Source organism: Sorex fumeus, unplaced genomic scaffold, assembly GCF_029834395.1.
Source record: "Sorex fumeus unplaced genomic scaffold, SorFum_2.1 ptg000034l, whole genome shotgun sequence".
NCBI classification, from domain to species: domain Eukaryota; kingdom Metazoa; phylum Chordata; class Mammalia; order Eulipotyphla; family Soricidae; genus Sorex; species Sorex fumeus.
This window is the reverse complement of record NW_026606091.1, coordinates 27,548,486-27,568,752: the sequence shown is the minus strand read 5'-3', so window position 1 is coordinate 27,568,752 and position 20,267 is coordinate 27,548,486. Positions and strand designations below refer to the sequence as shown.

The following is a 20,267-nucleotide window of genomic DNA, read 5'->3' as shown; positions in this document are numbered from 1 at the left end:
ATCTCCAGGTCCCCATTCAGGGGTGACAGTGATGAATAACAAAGGGCCCCAGTGGCTACCAATTCCCCAGATGGCACAGTCCCTGGGATTATGATGTGAAAACCCACATCCAAGTTTTGCGACTCTAGATTTTGATGTGAAAACCCACTCTAACTTTCACGACCCCAGCCTTTCTGCTTATCGGATGGGACCCCATCCTCTGACTTGCAAGAAGCAGTGGACTAAATCTCTTGCTCAGAACCACTGAACAGTTCAGGAGCAGTTTCCAACCTGAGTGGCATCCGGATAAACACCATAAGAATGAAGCCCTGAATCCCTCTGGAAAGACTGGGTAGGGGCGGGTGCGCTCGGCGAGGGATAGGGACAAGCAGGAAACATGGTGAGACCCCACGATCTCTTAATTTTCATATTAAAAGGTAAAGGTAAAAGGTAAAGGCACTCCCGTTGATCGTCCATTTGCTCAAGCGGGCCCAGTAACGTCTCCATTGGAGACTTTGTTGTTACTATGTTTGGCATATCGAATACTCTCGGTAGCTTGTCGGGCTCTCCAAGAGGGGCGGAGGAATTGAACTCGGGTCGGCCATGTTGGCCGCTTGTAAGGCGAACGCCCTACCACTGTGCTATCACTCCATCCCCCTGAGCTTCTCGGCCTTTTGGCTAAGATCAAGTGTAGTATCTGTTCATATTAAAAATTGAAATTTATTTATTTGGATTTATTTTTTAATTGGGTTATTATTTTATGTTTTGAGTTTGCTCCTGCACATATGGATGTGTTGGAGGCTGTGTACCTTTTTTTTTAATCCAAGAATTTTCTTTTTATTATTTTTTTATTAGTGAAACCACATGAGGTACAATTGTAGACTTATAAATTTTTGTGCTTGGGTTTCAGTCACACAATGATCAAGTACCCATTCCTCTACCAGCACCCATCCTGCACCACCACGGGTCCCAGCATCCCTCCTACCCCACCAACCCTCTTTCCCACCCTGCCTCTTTGGCAGTGCATTCCCCCTTGTTCTCTCTCTCCCCATTTGGGTGCTGTGGTTTGCAAGAGAGGCACTGAGTGGTAGTCATGTTTGGTCTATAGTCTACTTTCACATGCTTCTCCCACCCTGGGAGGATCCTCCCAGCACCCTTGATTTGGTGCCCTCTTCTCTACCTGAGCTTCCTTGGAGACTGTGTAACTTCTTTACTTGCAGAGTACGAGTCTCAATGTTGTTCTGTTTGGGTCATCTCGCCACTCCTAGTGCGCAGCATCCCTGTCATGGGGGCACGTCTGCAATTGCTTTGTGTAGCCGCAGAGCCTCATAGTCCCATAGCCCCATTCCTCAATGGGAAGGGGCAGAGGAGGGGAGAAGGGAGGGGGCAGGAAGGAGGAGGGGGAGAGGAGAAGGGCGGGAAGGAAGAGGGAAGAAAGACAAGGTTGGGGTAAATGAATATGATTTTGACAGGGTAGGTAAAAGATGGAATTACAGGTGAGTAAGAATTCTGTTCAAACATTTCTGACTCCTGGGGGGAACACATCACTTTCAGGCAGGTCACTTTGTGCCCTGGGATGGGTGTCTGCAGCCTCCTTACCTCACAGGCATCACAGTCTGTCTGATCTTCTGCCAACACAATTTGTCTTTGACGGGTTGTTGGCTCAGGTCTGTCTTGGATCTGGGTGTGATTTCCACCTCTAGGTGAAAGGGAGGATGGGGTGTGCATGGGGTGTCTTTAGGAAGGACACTCCCTTCTGGTTCTCACAGAACACTTGGGGTTCCAAGGCGGGTGTAGCCCGTAGGATGGCGGGGATCAAACCCAGATCAGCCACGTGCAAAGCAACAACCTACCACTGTACTATCGCTCCAGCCCTTGAATTTCTTCTTTGACGAAGTTTCTGTTCATTATTCCTCTCTGCATTTGTTTGATGGGGTTGGGAGATATTTTTTTAAAGTTCTACCAATGTGCTATATAACTTGGATATTAACATTTTATCAGCTAGGTATTGGGTAAATAATTTTTCCCATTCTGTGGGTTATCTTTATAGCTTAGACGCCACTGCTTTTTTTTATTAAAAAAAAGTATTAGATTGGTGTATCTTGGATTTTTCTGTTCTCTTTTCATGCTTTAAATTTTGCTGACATTTTTGCAAATTTTTATTTTGTTTTTATAAAGTTGTTTACAATAATTTATTACATTTAATATTCAAACACCAATTCCACCACCATCGTACCTTCCCACCACCATGTTTTGAATGTTACCACTCCAAATCTTAGAGGTACTCTCCTGGGGTCATTAACATCGTACTCAGGGGCATGCAGATGACAGGCTCTAGACATGGTGAATCTCATGGCAAGGGCCACCCACAATCTAGAAGCAACTGCCAACTGCTGGCAGGACACACCTCGCCCAAGACACATACCCACATGGCCTGGGATGGATCCATTTATTGAAACAAACTTGGAAATAGGACAGTGACTGTCAGAGAGTGACCCAGCATGCCTCCTTCCTCTCTCTTCTCCTCAATTCATTAGTGCCCAACCAGCCCCCAAAGAGTGTCTAGAACTGGTTGCTCTGATGTTTCCAGCCCCCATTAGCTTCAGGGCTGCCATATGGAGAAACGGGACTGTGTACTGGGGAGGGAGAGCTCCCACCTCAAGCCCTTGTTTGGCTTTTGGAGCTATCATAACTGAGGTTTGAGTGTGGCCCAGTTTAAATTTCTGCTCCCAACATCCCTGGTGCCTAGAGGTAGGAGACATTTTTGTCCCACTGATCCCTGCGGTCTAGTGTTGGGGGACCTTTCTGCCCCCTTGATCCCTAGGGTCTAGTGCTGATGGAAAGTGGAAGAGTGGGGAGGAGGGAGGAAGGAGGAGGTTGGGAAGAACTGTATCAGGGCTAGATTAGTTGGAATTGAAGAACACAGGGTACATCATCAGGGTAGAAAATGTGGATTAATGGTGAACAAGCTTGCCAGCTGAAATCGAGCGGAAGAGCTGGATTCTGATTATTTGGGGACAGGTCATTACAGGATCCAGATCTGAGGTCTGCGGCCTCCTGTTCCTCACAGACAGGAACAGGAGGGTCTCTCTGGGTTCTTCACACAATCCATCATCCCGCTCCCCAGGTCTGGACACCAGACCTTAGTCTCAAACCTTAGTCATCCAGATACTTAGAATTCTCCCATGCCACCAGCCTGTCCTTCATGACCATCACCTCGAGTTCCATAGAGGTCATGGTCTCACAAACCTCCACTATGTTCACCTCCAACTCCGTGTTCTTCGACACTGGATTGACTATTGGGCACTCCAGGGTCTCAGCCAAGCAAGGAAAGTGGAGGCATCTCAGGGGTCCCGCCTGACTACACCTCCCATATAGCCCCACCTCCAGATCCCCATCAGGCACTTCTCCCTCCTGGAGACCTACCCCACTACTCACCCTCTTCAGGGTACCCTTGGGATTCCAGTAAGGCCTGGGGCTCAGTTGCTCCTGATTTCAGGACTGAGGATCCCCTAAAGATGAAGGCACCATGTGAGTAGGCAGGTCTAGGGCCTGATGCGCCTTCCTGTCCCTGAGCCCCTGCCCACCCCCTCACCTGGGTTTCCCTCAGCTCCCTGAAGGTGGCCTCCAGTATGGCCTGCTGCTTTGTTAGCACCTGCTGCAGCGGTTCCATGAGCGAATTGTGCCTCAGCACCTGCTCGACCTTGGAGCCCATGTGAATGGGGCATTCAGGTGTGGGGTTGCAGCTGTGTGCTACTTTTGGTACCAGCAGAAGCATTCTAGGCTGCAGGCACCCCTACCTCGACCTGGCAGCTTCCCCGCTACTAGGACCCTCTGTGTGTAGTGAGGGTCAGTCCACACACCCACAACCCCTCTAGCCTGTTTTAGATTTTGTTATATTATAGAGGGTGGCGTCCTGGCCTGTCCTTCCTCCCACCACCGCAGGCGGGCTCCTACCCTCACAGTGGGTCTCCCCCGGCACCTTCTGTCATTTCTCCATATCCACCTTGTCCTGATTCACTCCCCTTGCAGCTGATCCGGAGCTGACTCTGCAGTAGCACCTGCTCCTCCTCCTGCTCATTCTGAGAGACCGACACTGGTCAGAGGCCACGTCCTACTGCGGGAAGCCGAGATCCCAGTCCTGTTGCTGCCGCAGACACTCACCTGTTTGTCCTGCACTCCCACCTGTGGGCATAAGGCTGGGAGTGAGGACAGGCAGCCAGGGCATCCTGCTCTGGGTCCAGGGATGTGGAGGTCAAGCACCGACTCCCAGGCCCAAGGCTGGCAGCGCCTGGGCAATCTGTCCCCTGCACAGGCCCCCATGGTCTTGCTCCAGCGGCCTAAGAGATGAGACCTCCCTTGACTGGGGACCCTGTCTCCTGTCCTGTGCTCAGGGATCACCCCTAATGGTGCTCAAGGATCCATAGGAGGTGCCAGGAATCAATCCAGGATAGAATTATGCAAAGCAGACACCTTACCACCTGTTCTAGCTTTTGATATATTACATTTCCTTGTTTGTTTGCTTCTTTGGTTTTGGAACCACAGCAGGGATCAGTCCCAGCCATGCTCAAAGGACTCTATGGGATGCCACAGATTGAAGTCAGATAGCCCAAGTGCCCTTCCCGCTCTACTATCTCCCAACCTCTTTGATCTTTTTCAAAATACAAATTTTAACTTTCCATTGATTTTGCTATATTGCATCCTAAAAGGAATACCAGTTTACAATGGGGCGTGTGAAATTCCCAAATGCTCCAGTGAGTCCCACTGCAATCAGAACCGCCCGTCCCACTCTTCCCTCTCCTCTTTTTGCTGTACTTGGACATTTATGGAGGGACATACCCAGTGTTGCTCAGGCCTCACTCCTGGCTCTGTAGTCAGGGACGACTCCTGCTGGGGCTTCGGGATCATATGCGGTGCCCGGGGTCACATCTGAATTGGCTGTCCACAAGGCAAATGCCCTACCCTCTGGACTACCTTTCCAATCCTGCAAGATAGTTTTCTTGAAAGAAACTCACACAGTAAGATGTGAAGGGAGGACGTGTTCAAAACAGAATGTGAGCTGAAAGAGCTGACCACTCCCCCTAACTTCTAATGGCCAGTAACTGCCTGTACCTTTCAATCACAAACTGCCACTAGGGAAGTTCCCTTGGACCTGTCCCCCACCCCCATCTCTGTACCCTGAGAGGCCTCTGCAGGTTCCCTGCAGCATTTTCCCACTTCCATATCTAATGCAAATGAAATTTGTTTGCCATTTATAAATGCCCATACAGAGTTTCCCCTTAAAGTCAATGAAATAATCATTTTTAAAAAAGAAATTAAGTAATGACATGTTGAATGGTGCTCAAAGCAGGACACATTTGAACGACTGATCTACCTGTCATGGACTCTTTCCAAACTCAAGTCTAGCATCACATCTCCCCAATTCTATAACGATCCCTGCGCCTCAGCTGAGCTCTGGACTTTACCTCAGAAAATGTACTACACATCTAATTCTATAAATCCAAATATAAGCCATTCTCCTATTAAACTTTTTTTTCATTGAATGGATCTGAGATAGACCCTTACAAAGCTGTTCATGATTAGGCTTCAGTCATCATTGTTCACCCATCCCTCCACCAGTGTACATTTCCCACCTCCAATGTTTCCAGTTTCCCTCCCAACACCCGCCCACCCACCTCTCCACCCAGGCCAGCCTTTTTTAAAAAATTTTTATTAGTGAAACACCATAAGGTACAGTTATAGACTTACAAATTTTTGTGTTTGGATTTCAGTTATACAACGATCGAGACCCATCCCTCCACTAGTGCCCATTCTCCACCACCACGGATCCCAGTATCCTTCCCACCCCCCATTCCCCTCCATCCCACTCTGGCTCTGTGGCAGGGCATTCCCTTTTGTTCTCTCTCTCCTTTTGGGTGCTGTGGTTTGCAAAAGAGGCATTGAGTGGCATTCATGTTTGGTCTATAGTCTACTTTCAGCATGCTTCTCCCATCTAGGCAGGACCCTCCCAACACCCTTTACTTGGTGCTCCCTTCCCTATCTGAGCTGCCTTTTCTTCCAGCATGTGTGGCTGACCTCCAAGCCATGGAGCAAACCTCCTGGTACTTATCGAGACTATTCTTGGGTGTTAGTCTCCTATTTTGTTACTTTATATTCTACAGATGAATGCAGTCTTTCTATGTCTGTCCCTCTCTTTCCGTCTCATTTCACTTAGCATGGTACTTTCCATGTAGTACCACTTGTATGTAAATTTCATGAATTCATCCTTTCTAACAGCTGCTCAGTATTCCATTGTGTAGATATACCAAAGTTTCTTTAACTGTTGCCTACTGACCAAGTAAAAGAATGCTTGATTTTTCATTCCCCCTTTGTCCTGCTCAAAGCTGGGCAACTTCCCAGGTTTCCGGGCTTTCAGGGATTCCCCACAAAAACCCAAGCAAGGCTGCTATCAATGCGGACAGCCAGGCCATTTCAAAAAGGAATGTCCCAACAACCCCTTGAGGAAGAAGGGGGGATCACCCGGGCTATGTCCCAGATGCAAGAGAGGCAATCACTGGGCAGCCGAGTGTCGCTCCCGACCAAATAACTTAGGCAATCCACTGCTGCAGGGAAACGGCAGGAGGGGCCTGCCTCGGGCCCTGCAAGCCTTCAGGCAGGAGGCCTATCAGACATCCTGTCAAAGTATCAGCCCGCTCCAGACAGCTTCCCTCCCTCTGTCAGGGGCTCCTCAATTCCCAGCTCAGGTCTAGACCTTTATGCCTCTGTCTGGGCGGTACTAACACCATCTATGGGAATTGAAAGTTTGGAGACGGGGGTCTATGGCCCCCTACCGCCCGGAACCACTGGCCTCATTCTAGGGTCAGAAAAGGCTCTCCTGCAAGGATTGCAGATATACCCAGGATCTATCACAGAGAGCTACATAGGACAAATTCATGTCTTGGCAGATTCCCCCCCGTGGCATTGTGACGATAGAAAAGGGACAGCTGATTGCACGCCTGCTCCTCCTCCCGACGTGGCAAGGCCCCACCTCAACGCTCTCGGTCCAGGGTCAGACAAACGGAGACTGCTCAGATAATCCAGCCCAAATATTTTGGATTGCCCATATGGCTTCCAGACCACGCTATGCGCTAAGAATCAACTCAAAGGAATTCTCTGGGCTATTAGATACTGGCGCGGATGTTTCAGTCATATCCAGTAAATATTGGCCTGCCAACTGGCCTCCCACAATGGCTACAGCCGTTTTGCAAGGACTTGGCCAAGTCCAACCCAGCCGTAGCGCCCAAGTATTGACCTGGGAGGACGCCGAGGGCCATAAGGGCCAGTTCCAGCCTTATATTGTCCCAGACCTCCCCACCAATCTTTGGGGACAAGATATACTCTCAGCTATGGGCACGGTTCTGGTTACATCACCCAGTCGCTCGCAGACATCGCCAGTCTCCTTTAAGACTATAGCCCATATCACTAGTGACTGCCCATCCTCCGGGCAGGAAAATCCCGTGACTTTAATGCCCATTGGGGAACTGGAAGAAACTAGCCCTTTTTAATCGGGGCCACTGTCGAGCGGCCTCCCACCCCATTTACCTGGAAATCAGATGATCCAGTCTGGGTGGAGCAGTGGCCCCTACCTAAAGAGAAATTACAGGCCGCACATGCCCTAGTGCCCGAGCAATTAGAAAAGGGGCACATTACCCCATCCACATCTCCCTAGAATACCCCAATCTTTGTTATAAGGAAAAGGACAGGCGGGTGGAGATTATTGCAAGATCTCAGAGCAGTCAATGCCACCATGCATCCAATGGGGGCCCTGCAGCCAGGGCTCCCCCATCCCTCCGCTATACCAAAGTCCTGGCAATTGTTAGTGATAGATCTTAAAGATTGTTTTTTCAATATTCCATTAGCTCCTAAAGATTGTCAAAGATTTGCCTTCTCTCTACCTTCCCCCAATTTTCAGGAGCCCTATCAGCGCTAGCAATGGGTAGTCCTTCCCCAGGGCATGACTAATAGTCCCACTATGTGTCAGATATATGTTTCAGCGGTTTTAGTGCCAGTCCGGGCTCGTTTCCCCAGTGCACTTTTGATTCATTATATGGATGGCATCTTAGCCGCCTGCCCCACCAAAGACCTGTTACTTCAACTCTATGATCATGTCCGGGTCGCCCTGGAATCAGCAGGCCTTGTAATCTCCCCGGACAAGGTACAGCTCTCCCACCCATACAGATATTTAGGATACACCATTAACAAGGTGGGAATAGTGCCTCAAAAAATATAGTTTGCCACCTCTCATTTAAAGACTCTACACCAGTGGCAACAGTTTTTGGGAGAACTCCAATGGCTCCAACCATACTTCTCCCTGCCCACGGGAGAGCTCAAACCTCTTTTTGAACTATTGAAGGGGGATTCTGACCCCTCCTCACCTTGTCAATTGACCCCTGAGGCACAATTGTCTCTTAGAAAAGCAGAACATGCCTTAGAAGAAATGCAAATACACCATATTGATTACAATCTACCACTACAATTTATAGTGCTTGCTTCAGAGTTTGCCCCAACTGGAGTTTTCTGGCAGATTGGTCCATTATACTGGGTCCACCTCTCAGCTTCCCCCACCTGAACGGTGATTCCCTATCCCACCTTAGTTTCTCAATTACTCTGGAAGGCCAGAACCATAGGGTGTGCACTCTTTGCTAAGGATATGGACATATTGGTCGTTCCCTATTCCAAAGACATGATTAATAATCTGATGCAATATGATGATTCCTGGTGCCTTTTTGTCTGCTCCTTTAAAGGCCAAATTACACAGGCATATCCCAAACATAAACTCCTGCAAAGCTTCAGGATTTGCCCTATTATCTTCCCTCGAATCATAAAGACCACCCCCCTTCCCGGTGCACGGACCCTCTTCACTGATGGCTCTAAGAGCGGTCGAGCCTTAGTGGTTGATGGGCAGGATGTTCACGCCATACAGCTTGCTGAGACCTCGGCGCAATTTGCAGAAGTAACTGCTATATTATTGGCCTTGCAGACATTCCCTAATGAGCCCCTCAATATTTACACTGATAGTGTGTATGTTGCTAATATCTCCCCCCGATTAGAAACAGCACCCCACATAGGTGAGGGCTCGAAAATTTTATCTCAATTACAAACATTGCAACTGTTGATTTGGGCCAGAAAGGACCCCCTCTTTGTGGGTCATATTAGAGGACACTCTGGCCTCCCGGGACCCCTTGCAGAAGGCAATGAACGAGCAGATAAAGCTACCCGCTTAATAATGACATCCCTAGAATGTGATAAGGCCATGCAGCTACATAAAAAATTCCACCTTAATGCCCAGTCTCTTCGTTTTCATTCGGGTTGTTCCAAAGCTGAGGCTCTCTCCATAAGCACTGTCTGTCCCGCTTGCGCTCCTTATATACATTCCCCATCCCTGGGAGTCAATCCTAGAGGACTGAGAGCAAATGATATCTGGCAAATGGATGTGACCCACACTAACTCATTGGGTAACCGGCATTATCTCCATGTCTCGATAGACACACACTCGGGCATGATTTTTGCCTCACTACATGCCGGGGAAAAAACGAAACATGTTATAGATCACCTTACTGCTGCTTTCTCATATATGGGAAATCCCAGGCAAATTAAAACTGACAATGGACTGGCCTATACAAGCCGCGCTTTTCATTCCTTTTGTGAAACCTGGGATATTACACATACAACAAGCATTCCCTATAACCCCCAAGGACAGGCTATCATAGAGCGAGCGCACTGACATCTCAAAACTTACATTTCTAAAACAAAAGAGGGTGAGATCTACCAAGGCTGTCAAGGGCCACAAGCGCTCCTATCTGCAACCTTATTCATTTTAAATTTTTTGCTCCTCGATGATTCAGGCCGCAGTGCAGCCCAACGTCACTTTGCTACTCCGGCTCCCCTTAAAGCAATGGTGAAATGGAAGGATCTGTCCTCAGGAACCTGGCAACCAACGGCAGCAATCCTTGCCAGAGTCAGAGGCGCAGTCTGTGTATATCCAACTAATACAGAAAAACCCATTTGGGTGCCGGAATGCCTGGTCAGGCCAATACACGAGCCCCCCGATCATTTGTCCCCCACAGCTGGGAAAAATAATGAAACTCACCTCCAGGGTACTTAGCCCTGAGACGAATTTCCTTCTCTTTTTTCCACAGGAACAAAATGACCACAACGACGCTTGTGGCCTGGACCCTCGCTATATTATTAATGAAGGACCCTACCGAAACTCATGCCAATCGACACCAACCATTCAAGCAGACCTGGGTCATAAGGAGTGGAGAGGACTATGAGGTTTGGAGTACCACAAGTGCCCCTCTTTTCTGAGCCATGCTCCATTCTGGTCAAGCCACACTGTGTCCTGCCTGGTTTGGCAGCACCCCTTAATCAGTGCTTCCCTGACTTATATTTTTCCCTGGAAGACGCCTACCCCTTTCAGGATGGTTTTGAAAGGCCCCCGGCCAGAGCCTAAATGAGACGCAATGGCTTTTTCACCTGCCCCGGGTTCCGGACAGGCCAATGGAGGAGAACCTGCGGTGGCCCTGAATCTTACTATTGTGCCAGCTGGTCTTGCGTAGATTCTAATGATGGCTATTGGAAGTGGTCGGTTGACCACGACCTGGTTAATATTTCTTATGCTGTGCCACTGAGATATGGCTCATATTCTGTACAATACCATCCCCAAATGCTTCTGGTCAAAATCTCCTTCACTGATAAGGGAAGGTTTGAGACCCGATGGGTCAACCGCCTGAACTGGGGACTTATGTGGTATAGCAGGCCATGGCATGGGGTTATCCTGTAGATCCTCTTAAAAATCGAACCCGTGCAGCAGATTCCGCTAGGCCCTAACCAGGCACTTGAGGCTCCAAAACCCCCTCTTAAGCCCACCATTACTACCATGGCTGGCCCTAAGACGACACCACCTCCTGTTACAGCCGGCCTATCCATCCCAAAACCCAGTTTTGGCCCAATCATTAACCCCCTCAGGAGTCTTATCGAAGCCACATATCACACTCTGAATGCTACTGCCCCAAACCTGACTGAAGCCCCACGCCACCGTTTTATGAGGCTATGGGTATTAACGCCTCATACAATGTTAATTACAGAGCCCCTGGAGAGTGGAAGGCCCACCCCCAGGGACTAACCATGACCCAAATTAGCGGTCAAGGGACATGTGTAGGTACAGTCCCTCAAAACAAGAAGGAGTTGTGTGCACAGAATGTGGAGTCCCCGGGATGGAGTAACTCCGCCTGGATCTCACCAAAAATGGGAGCTTGGTGGGCCAGTTCACGTTCAGGATTAACTCCCCACTTGGCAGGCTCAGTATTTAATGCCTCCCAAGAATTTTGTCTTATGGTTATTGTTGTCCCAAAAATTATATACCACCCTGCTGAGGTACTCCTTGACTATTGGTCCAATTACCCTGATGTCCTGCGTAGGAACCGCAGGGAACCCATATCCGCACTAACCATCGCCACTCTGGCATAGGCCTGGCAGGTGCCGGCACTGGCATTGCTGCTCTGGTAACCCAACATTCTGGTCTATCTTCTCTAAGAGCAGCTATTGATGAGGACCTGGACCGAATAGAAAAATCTATTAGCCATCTTGAAAAGTCCTTGACCTCCCTGTCGGAAGTAGTCTTGCAAAATAGGAGGGGGCTGGACTTGCTCTTCCTTAAAAACGGAGGGCTGTGTGCAGCGCTGGGAGAAGAGTGCTGCTTTTACGCCGACCACACGGGGGTAGTCGAGATTCCATGGCTAAGCTGAGAGAAGACCTGGAATGGCGTAAGAAGGAGAGAGAGGCTCACGAAGGGTCGTTTGAGTCATGGTTTAATCAATCCCCCTGGTTCACCACCCTGATATCTACTATAGCAGGCCCTCTGATCATACTATTACTGATGCTTACATTCAGGCCCTGCATCCTGAGTCGACTTGTCTCATTTGTCAGAGACCAGATTGGCAGGGTTGATCGGCAAATAACTCAAATTCACTTTATGCAACTGAGAGAAACTAGCAAAGAGCAGCCCTATTCAGAAAGGTATTTCTAATGGGCCTGGGAAGCCTCTTCCTTTCTCTGTTGCAGTGACCTGATCCCGTGGCCGGTACCGGAAAACGCAGGAGGAGAAGGAGTGCGGACCGGACCTGTACAGAACCCCCCCGATCACTGAACGAAGAGATCCCCATCACCCCTCTACCCTACCCCTGCCCCTCTTTTCTGAGCCATGCTCCATTCTGGTCAAGCCACACTGGGTCCTGCCTGGTTTGCTAGAAATGTCATCAATCCTCCCCTGTGCCTCCTCGTGGTTAAGGAAGTATGCCCTTGCCCAGGATACCCAATGACGGGCAACTTCTGTCACCGCCGCGCACACCTAAGACAGGGGCTAAAGCATTCTCCCCAATGACGGGTACCACGGCGGGGCGACGGACGACCTAAGACAGGGGTCCTGGCGTGCCATAATTGGAAAAATGGGGTGAGATGTTGCCTACTGACCAAGTAAAAGAATGCTTGATTTTTCATTCCCCCTTTGTCCTGCTCAAAGCTGGGCAACTTCCCAGTATAGGAGGTTTCAGTTTGGGGGACAAAGCTGGGCAGCTTCCCTGTACATGACGTTTCAGTTTGGGGAAAATGCACCCTCGTAAATGATTTGTAAATGATGTACGAGGAACAGCAGTCTCTATGGATATGTCAAAACTGCAACAAAGCAGGCCGCTCCGACCGGTAGCGTTAGGTCGAATGGGTCACCAGGTGGCTGACCAACGGTGCATGGCTCTGCCCACTGTGACTGACCAACGGTGCATGGCTCTATTCATCGTCCCATCCACTTTCCCACGTCCCATCCCCTTTCCTTTCTTTTGGGTGGCTTGTGGAAACATACTTAAGTCTGTACCTGTGCTCTGAATAAACGCACGCATTCATGCCATCTCCTGAAAGACGGAACCCTGTGTGACTCGAGTGCTGATTTCACCCTGACGGCCCACCCTGGCTCGGCCCCGCAGTGCCGGACGTGACATTTAACCAGTCATCCGTTCTCAGGCACTTGGGTTTTTTCCAGATATTCAGGTCAGCCTTTTTGGAAGATGTTTTTATTATCTCTCTTTCTCTCTGTTTGTTTCTGTCTCTGTCTGTCCCTGTCTCTGCCTTTTCTCTCTCTCTCTTTTTCTCTGTCTCTGTCTCTCTCTCTTTGTCTCCCTTTTTGTGGTTTACAATATAGATACTGAAAGGGTATCAGGAATATCCCTTTACCTACTTTTAACACTCAAGGATTTCAAATTTGGACAAAAAATAGAATTGTTGTTTCAGGCACGTTGGCCAAAGGGAGAACTGGAAATGGTCTCTGCTATGGACAAGCAGGGATCTGCAGATCTGCAATGACTGACCACAGCCTGGCCCCTGCTCTCAGGGTCCAGACAAATCCTGAAGACCAGGAGGTCTCCCAACCCCAGATAGGGATGGGATGGACAACTGCCTGCCAGGACACTCCTACAGAAGATGAAGGTCCGAGGCCACCTGGGAACACTAAGCTGGCCTGGTTTCTCATCTTCAGAATGGCCAGGCCTGGGTAACCGTGACATGACATGACAGGTAAAATACTCATAGTATTATATGTGTGTCTCCTGGGTGGCTCACCACAGTCTTGGAAGAACAGAGTGGGGGTCTGGTGTTCTTTGGGAGGTCAGGAACTGCGCTCAAGGGCCACTACATTTCTAAGCTGCCGGAGGTCAGAGCTGGCACATGTCCAGCACGCCCCTCACCCTGCCACCTTTATGCCCTAAGAGGAGCCTTCCACTTACCCCGTGACTTTCAGGAAGTGCAAGATGACATGTATTTCCTAGCCCATGGGGAAGTACCTTGTGACCCTGTGGGCTCAGGCACCAAATTTCCAACTGTGGACTAGTGTTGGGTAAGGACTGGAAGGAAGAAGCCCTCCAAGTGCCCCCTCCCCGCCCCAGGAACGGTCCCTTTTGCAAGGTCCCTGAACCCCACAGCTCTCACAGCGGCAGGTATCATGCCCTAGACTCACCACACTCAGGAAGACACAGGGGTCCCAGAGAGTGTTGGCAGAAGAGGGGACCTGCTTGGTATCCCACTGAGCAGTCAGCCTTGCCCTGGCCGTGTCCCAGGAGCTGCCTGTAAATGCAGTGCGGAGTGTGAGGATCCCATGCGGGCCTCATTGGGTCTCTGCTGTTTCCTAGCCTGTGACTATTTCTCTCTTGCATCTACAATGTGGGGTCCCCACCAAAATGACTCTGGAATTTTTATGTGGGGTTGAGGGCATTGATTGGTCTAGGATGTGGACTCCCAAGTTCCAGGTAAAGCCCATATGTTTCCTTTGGTATTTGGCATGTGGTTCAGTGAGGATGTTGGGAATTTTCTACTGTGAAACTATGTAGACAAAAGGGCATCATTTTCCAGACCCGACTACCAGTGAAATGTTAGTTTTTCTCTCCTTGATGGCCTTGGTATTCTCTTGGGCTCCTGGCAAAGAGACCCCCACACAGACACTGCTTGATGCTTGATGCAGTCACAGGTGGGTCTTGATCTCATCCTGGACATTCATCTTACTAAAGCTTCAGTTTCCCAGTGATTGTCCTTGATTCAATCATTCTCAAATGTGCATCACGTGGAGGGCCTTGGTTGGACCTCAGACATGCACCAGGTGACCCTGATTTGGACAAGGGAAGGCCTAAGGTCCCACATGTGATATGGTCCAGAGTACAGCATGGGACAGTCTCTGGCCAAAAGAATTGTCAAGGAACCCTTGAGTCTGGGATAGACAAAATAAAACTGGCCCCAGATTTGGAGTCTGGGGAGTAGGAGCAGATGACATGGGCCAGGAAAAGCCAACAGATCTGACCTTTCATGCCTGACTTTACATTGAACTAAATTTGAAGCAGCAGAATGAAGGAATCTGTAATTCTCTTACTGAGCTTATGCAAGATGACAGGCAACATTGATGAGAAGCAAATTTCAGCATTGCTGTAAACGTTTAACTTAAAGAGGTGAGGAAACAGAAACATCTGCATCAGCAACTTGTTACCGTGTCCAAGTGTAGAACCGTGGGTCTTCTGACAGGGAGAGCTGGAGGCATGCTGGGTGTGAGCAGGGCAAGAAACGCTCGGGCACTGAGGGTCTGCCCCAACGCACTGCTGCCAGCACCTAGACTAGCCCTGGTCTCCTTGGTCACAAATACTAACAGTAATAGAAATGGGGAGTAGTGCTGAGCCCCCAGGGTCGACTCTCTGGTGCACTGAGCTAACACCATGGATTGCCTGAGGCTGCCAAAGCAGATGCAAACTCTGCAGGTACCTGTAGAGACCGGACAGGGGAAGGAGACTGAGTCTGGGTGGGGAGGCGGGGTGCGGGGCAGGAATCCTGACAAAGGTCACCAGCAAGTGCAGAACAGGGTGCTAGTTTCAACTTGATTGACAGTTGACCCTTGATGAGCATGGAGTCATTGAGAATATACCCTGGATGGTAGGATCATGACAGGGGTGAGGGGGCAGGGGGTGGGATGTGCCTGCTAACTGTGCTCTGCTCCTTTGCCTGAGCAGCCCAGAGGTGAAAAAACATCACCTCATCCCCAGGGCTGATTCTGGTCTCCTCACTGCTCTGTGTGCCCCAGAGGCCAGATGGGGGCTGTGGTGATTGGGAACAGGAAGAGGGTCTCTGACTCAACTGGCCACCCAGGTAGAAAAACACCTTACAGGTCCAGAATGCCATGGGCACTAAGGGTCCAGAACCAAACAGACTCCCTGGCAGCAGATGTCTCTTCAATCAATGGGCCCTGGGCCTGCTCAGTGCCTAGCAGGGAGGAAAAGGTGTTTTCTCCAATGAGGACTGAACGCTACTCTACTCAAACCAGTCAGGAGGGGGAGGGGGCTTTGAGCCAGTTGAAAGAATGAACTCGAGAAAGGCCAGGGAGCTGGAGGCTGGTCAGGCCCAGCCGTGGTCAGGTTTGGCCACTCCTGAGGTCCTCACTGTAGAATGGACATCTCTCAGAGTCAGGCCAGAAATGAGAAACAATCCCAGAGAGTCACTCATCACTAAGCATCGCCAGAAGATTAACCTGCCGGTGCTAGTTTGTCAGGATCAGCCGCAGCGGGGTGAGCTAAGGGACTCGCAAATGACTCTGTCTGCCAAGCCTAAGGGAGGGAACCAAGGAGGCAACAAGAGGCAGAAGCGAAAAACTAGGCAGGACCTCTGAGAGACCCACTCTAGGAGGTGGAAAAGATGGATGGGTCAGGAATCACCAAATTTGACAAGAATCAAATGTGAGGTTTGCTCTGACAAAATGGTGACCAGAACCAAATGGCAACCGGCTGAGTGGACAGCAACATTCCTGGAGTCAGAGATCACCTTGTCCCAGGTGAGGAAGACAAGACTTAATGCCCACTTGGTGACAGGAAGCCACCAGGCTTCATTCCAGGTTCCTTACCATTGACCCACGAACAGATGACTAGGACCAGACCAAGACAACTTAAAAGCCCCCTGAGTCTAACCCAGGGCGCAGGTGTACCATTGCCTCACCTGAGGTTCGGAGAGTCCGCCCGGGAGCCCCCCAGTAAGCTACTCCTATTTCCTTAACTTTATTTATATGTCTCTCTCCCTCTGTCTGACCCAGATGGGGTTCCCAAATCTCTCACCGAGCAAGAGACTAAGGGAGAGCAGGTTACCCGAGTAGAATGGAAGGGGCTCACGGGAACGCTCGAACATTGAGCGTAGAAACTGGAGTCACCACTGTGGGAGCACATGAGAGCACTAGGCACCACTGCATGTTAGATGAAAGTTGGTACCGCAGAATCAAGGTAGCCTGTAAACAACCTACATAATCATGCTGTGGCCTGCTACAGCCCCTTTGGGGGATAGCTGGGTAGAGCCTGCACACATGGAATACACTAGGATGCTTCCAGCAAATTCTTGGGTGCCACCTGTCTTGGTGAGACTCTGTATGATCCTAAAAGGAAAAACTCCAAAGACAGTCGTTCAATGGGAGAACAGCTCTCACCACCGGCAAGGGGTGAGAGGGCTCAAGCCGCTGATTCCCACAGTCTCCCAGCTCCCCAAACCTCAAGGCAAACCTGGACTTGGTGTTTTCAGAGCCCAGGGGCCCAGAGGCAGGACACAGAGAACTAAGCCCAGAGCCCCAGTAGAAGCTTCGAGAGGGTGTGCAGGATATGTGTGAGGTGTGAAGATCCATGAGAGTGAACGGGCGGCCCCAGGCCCATGGTGCCGTTAGAGGGGAAGGGCTATGAACTGGGCACCCAGGGGTAAACCGGGACCTGCCTGTGCCTGCCCTGAACAGCCCTACCAGGCTGATCCCTGGTGCCTCTCTGATCCCTGGTTCCCATCCAAGTAGGAATGTGACAGGCAGGAAGGGGCATGGCTGACCAAATTCCTGGAAATGACTGGAACAGGATCGCTCTGCCTTCTGAGGCTTTGCCATCTGGTCTGACACACGGATCTGGACACACTTCTTGTCACCAGTAGAGTGTCACTCAGCCAAGACTGTCCCAATAGGTCCAGGTGTGCAGGAGCAAAGAGTAGTCAGGGTCGGGTTCTCTATTACATGGGGTCTGACCGTGCTGTGATGGTGGCAGTGGGACTTGTATTAGGGAATCTGATGGTCCACAAAGAAGTGGGGCGCTATTATCAGGGATCAGCTCCGTACAGACTCGGGGACACTAGAAACATGTTCCATCCACGGCCCCATCCTGCTCCACTGAAAAACACTGTCTTCCTGCTAGGGTGGGTGCCATCCAGGGGGAGGCTGGCTGAGGGGACAGCACCTTGGACCCACCTGCTGCAGGAGCACTTTCAAGTGCTCATCCTGAGAAACCTGATATGGCCACTAGGGGGCAAAGTGGGGTCTGTCCCTGGTGCACTGCAGAGGGGAATGGGGAAACAGGCACCAGGGGCAGGGGAGGCCATGGAGGTGCTGCAGTGGAAGGCAGGGCTCTGGGTGCTGCATCCTGCCCTCCCTCCTGGGGACGCATCCGTGATTGAGACCTTCAACCCTTGGGGTGGACTCTCCTGGGGTCATTGACAGGCTTCACACAGGGGCAGGCAGGTGACGCGTCTTGGCATCGTGACATGGCCGAGGCTTCCCACAATCTAGAAGCAATTGTCAACTACTGGCCAGACCTGCCCCGCCCAGTGACACACACACCCACACATGCCTCGGATAGATCCATTTATTGCAACAATCATGAAAATCAGACAGTGGCAGTCAGGGAGAAAGCCCGCCTTCCTCCTTCCCCCCTTCTCAGCCAGCAATACAAAGTCCCCAAACAGCCCCAACGAGTGTGTAGAATCCGGTCACTGCATGGTACCAGCGGTCGAGCTTCAGGGCTGTCATGCTTGCAGAAACAGGACCCCACAATGGGGAGGGGAGAGCTGAGTTGTAACTTCTGACCTCCAAATCATTGTTTGCTAGTGCTGGGGGGATATATCTGCCATCCTGATCCCTTGGACCTTGTGTAGGGGGACATTTCTTCCCTCCGATCCCTCGGACCTTGTGGAGGGGGACATCTCGGCCCCTCTGATCCCTCGGACCTTGCGGAGGGGGACATCTCGGCACCCCGATCCCTGGCGTCTAGTGGTGGGGAGGGCATCTCTGGCCTCCCCGATCAATCGCGTCAAGTGGTGGGGGGGGGGCATTTCTGGCCCCCCCATCCCTGGCGTCTAGTAATTGGGGGGCATCTCTGGCCCCCCCAATCCATGGCTTCTATTGGTGGGGGGGCATCTCTGGCCCCCCGATCCCTGGCGTCTCGTGGTGAGGGGGTATCTCTGGCCGCCCCAATAACTGGCGTCTAGAGGTTGGGGGGGCATCTCTGGCCCCCCCATCCCTGGCGTCTAGTGTGGGGGCATATATGGCCCCCCCATCCCAGGCGACTAGTGGTGGGGGGGCATCTCTGCCCCCCGTTAATCCTTGCCATCTAGTGGGGGGGAATCTCTGGCCCCCCCCAATCCCTGGCGTCCAGTGGGGGGGCATCTCTGGCCCCCCCTTGATCCATGCCCTCTAGTGGGGGGGAATCTCTGGCCCCCCCTGATCCCTGGCGTGTAGTGGGGGGCATCTCTGCCCCCCTGTTAATCCTTGCCATCTAGTGGGGGGGGAATCTCTGGCCCCCCCCAATCCCTGCCGTCTAGTGGTGGGGGGGCATCTCTGGACCCCCTTGATCATTGCCCTCTAGTGGGGGGGAATCTCTGGCCCCCCCCGATCCCTGGCGTGTAGTGGTGGGGGGGCATCTCTGCCCCCCCGTTAACCCTTGCCATCTAGAGGGGGGGAATCTCTGCCCCCCCCTTGATCCTTGACCTCTAGTGGGGGGGGAATCTCTGGCTCCCCCCGATCCCTGGCGTCTAGTGGTGGGGGGGCATCTCTGCCCCCCCGTTAATCCTTGCCATCTAGTGGGGGGGGAATCTCTGGCCCCCCCTTGATCCTTGCCCTCTAGTGGGGGGGGGAATCTCTGCCCCCCCCTTGATCCTTCCCGTCTAGTGGGGGGGGAATCTCTGGCCCCCCCTTGATCCCTGGCATCTAGTGGGGCGGGAATCTCTGGCCCCCCCTGATCCCTGGCATCTAGTGGTGGGGGGGCATCTCTCCCCCCCCTTAATCCTTGCCCTCTAGTGGGGGGGGAATCTCTGGCCCCCCCTTGATGCCTGGTGTCTAGTGGGGGGAGCATCTCTCCCCCCTTATTCCTTGCCATCTAGTGGGGGGGGAATCTCTGGCCCCCCCTTGATCCTTGCCCTCTAATGGGGGGGGAATCTCTGGCCCCCCCCTTGATCCTTCCCATCTAGTGGGGGGGGAATCTCTGGCCCCCCCTTGATCCTTCCCATCTAGTGGTAGGGGAATTTCTGGCCCCCCCTTGATCCTTCCCACCTAGTGGGGGGGGGAATCTCTGGCCCCCCCGATCCCTGGCGTCTAGTGGGGGGAGCATCTCTGCCCCCCCTTAATCCTTGCCCTCTAGTGGGGGGGGAATCTCTACCCCCCCGATCCCTGGCCTCTAGTGGTGGGGAGGCATCTCTGCCCCCCCCGAATCCTGGCGTCTAGTGGGGGGGGCATCTCTGGCACCCCCATTTCCTGGGGTCTATTGGAGGGGGAAACTGTGCCCCCTGATCCCTGGGGTGTCTAGGGGTGGGGACATTTCTTACCCCACATCTCGGGGTCTAGTGGATGGAGACTTTACTGTCCCCCTGATTTCCCGTTTCTTGAGATGGAGAATAGTTGTGGCTTTACCCTGATCCCTGGTCTTGCAGTGAGGGATATCCCTGGT

The 20,267-nt window shown here is 51.5% G+C and overlaps 2 pseudogenes; one reads left to right on the top strand and one right to left on the bottom strand.

The window, feature by feature from the left end:
- LOC130026602 (polypeptide N-acetylgalactosaminyltransferase 12-like) overlaps nt 1–20,267 on the bottom strand; it is a 210,256-nt pseudogene that overhangs the window by 159,379 nt on the left and 30,610 nt on the right.
- Nucleotides 638–718, top strand: LOC130026773 (uncharacterized; annotated as a pseudogene).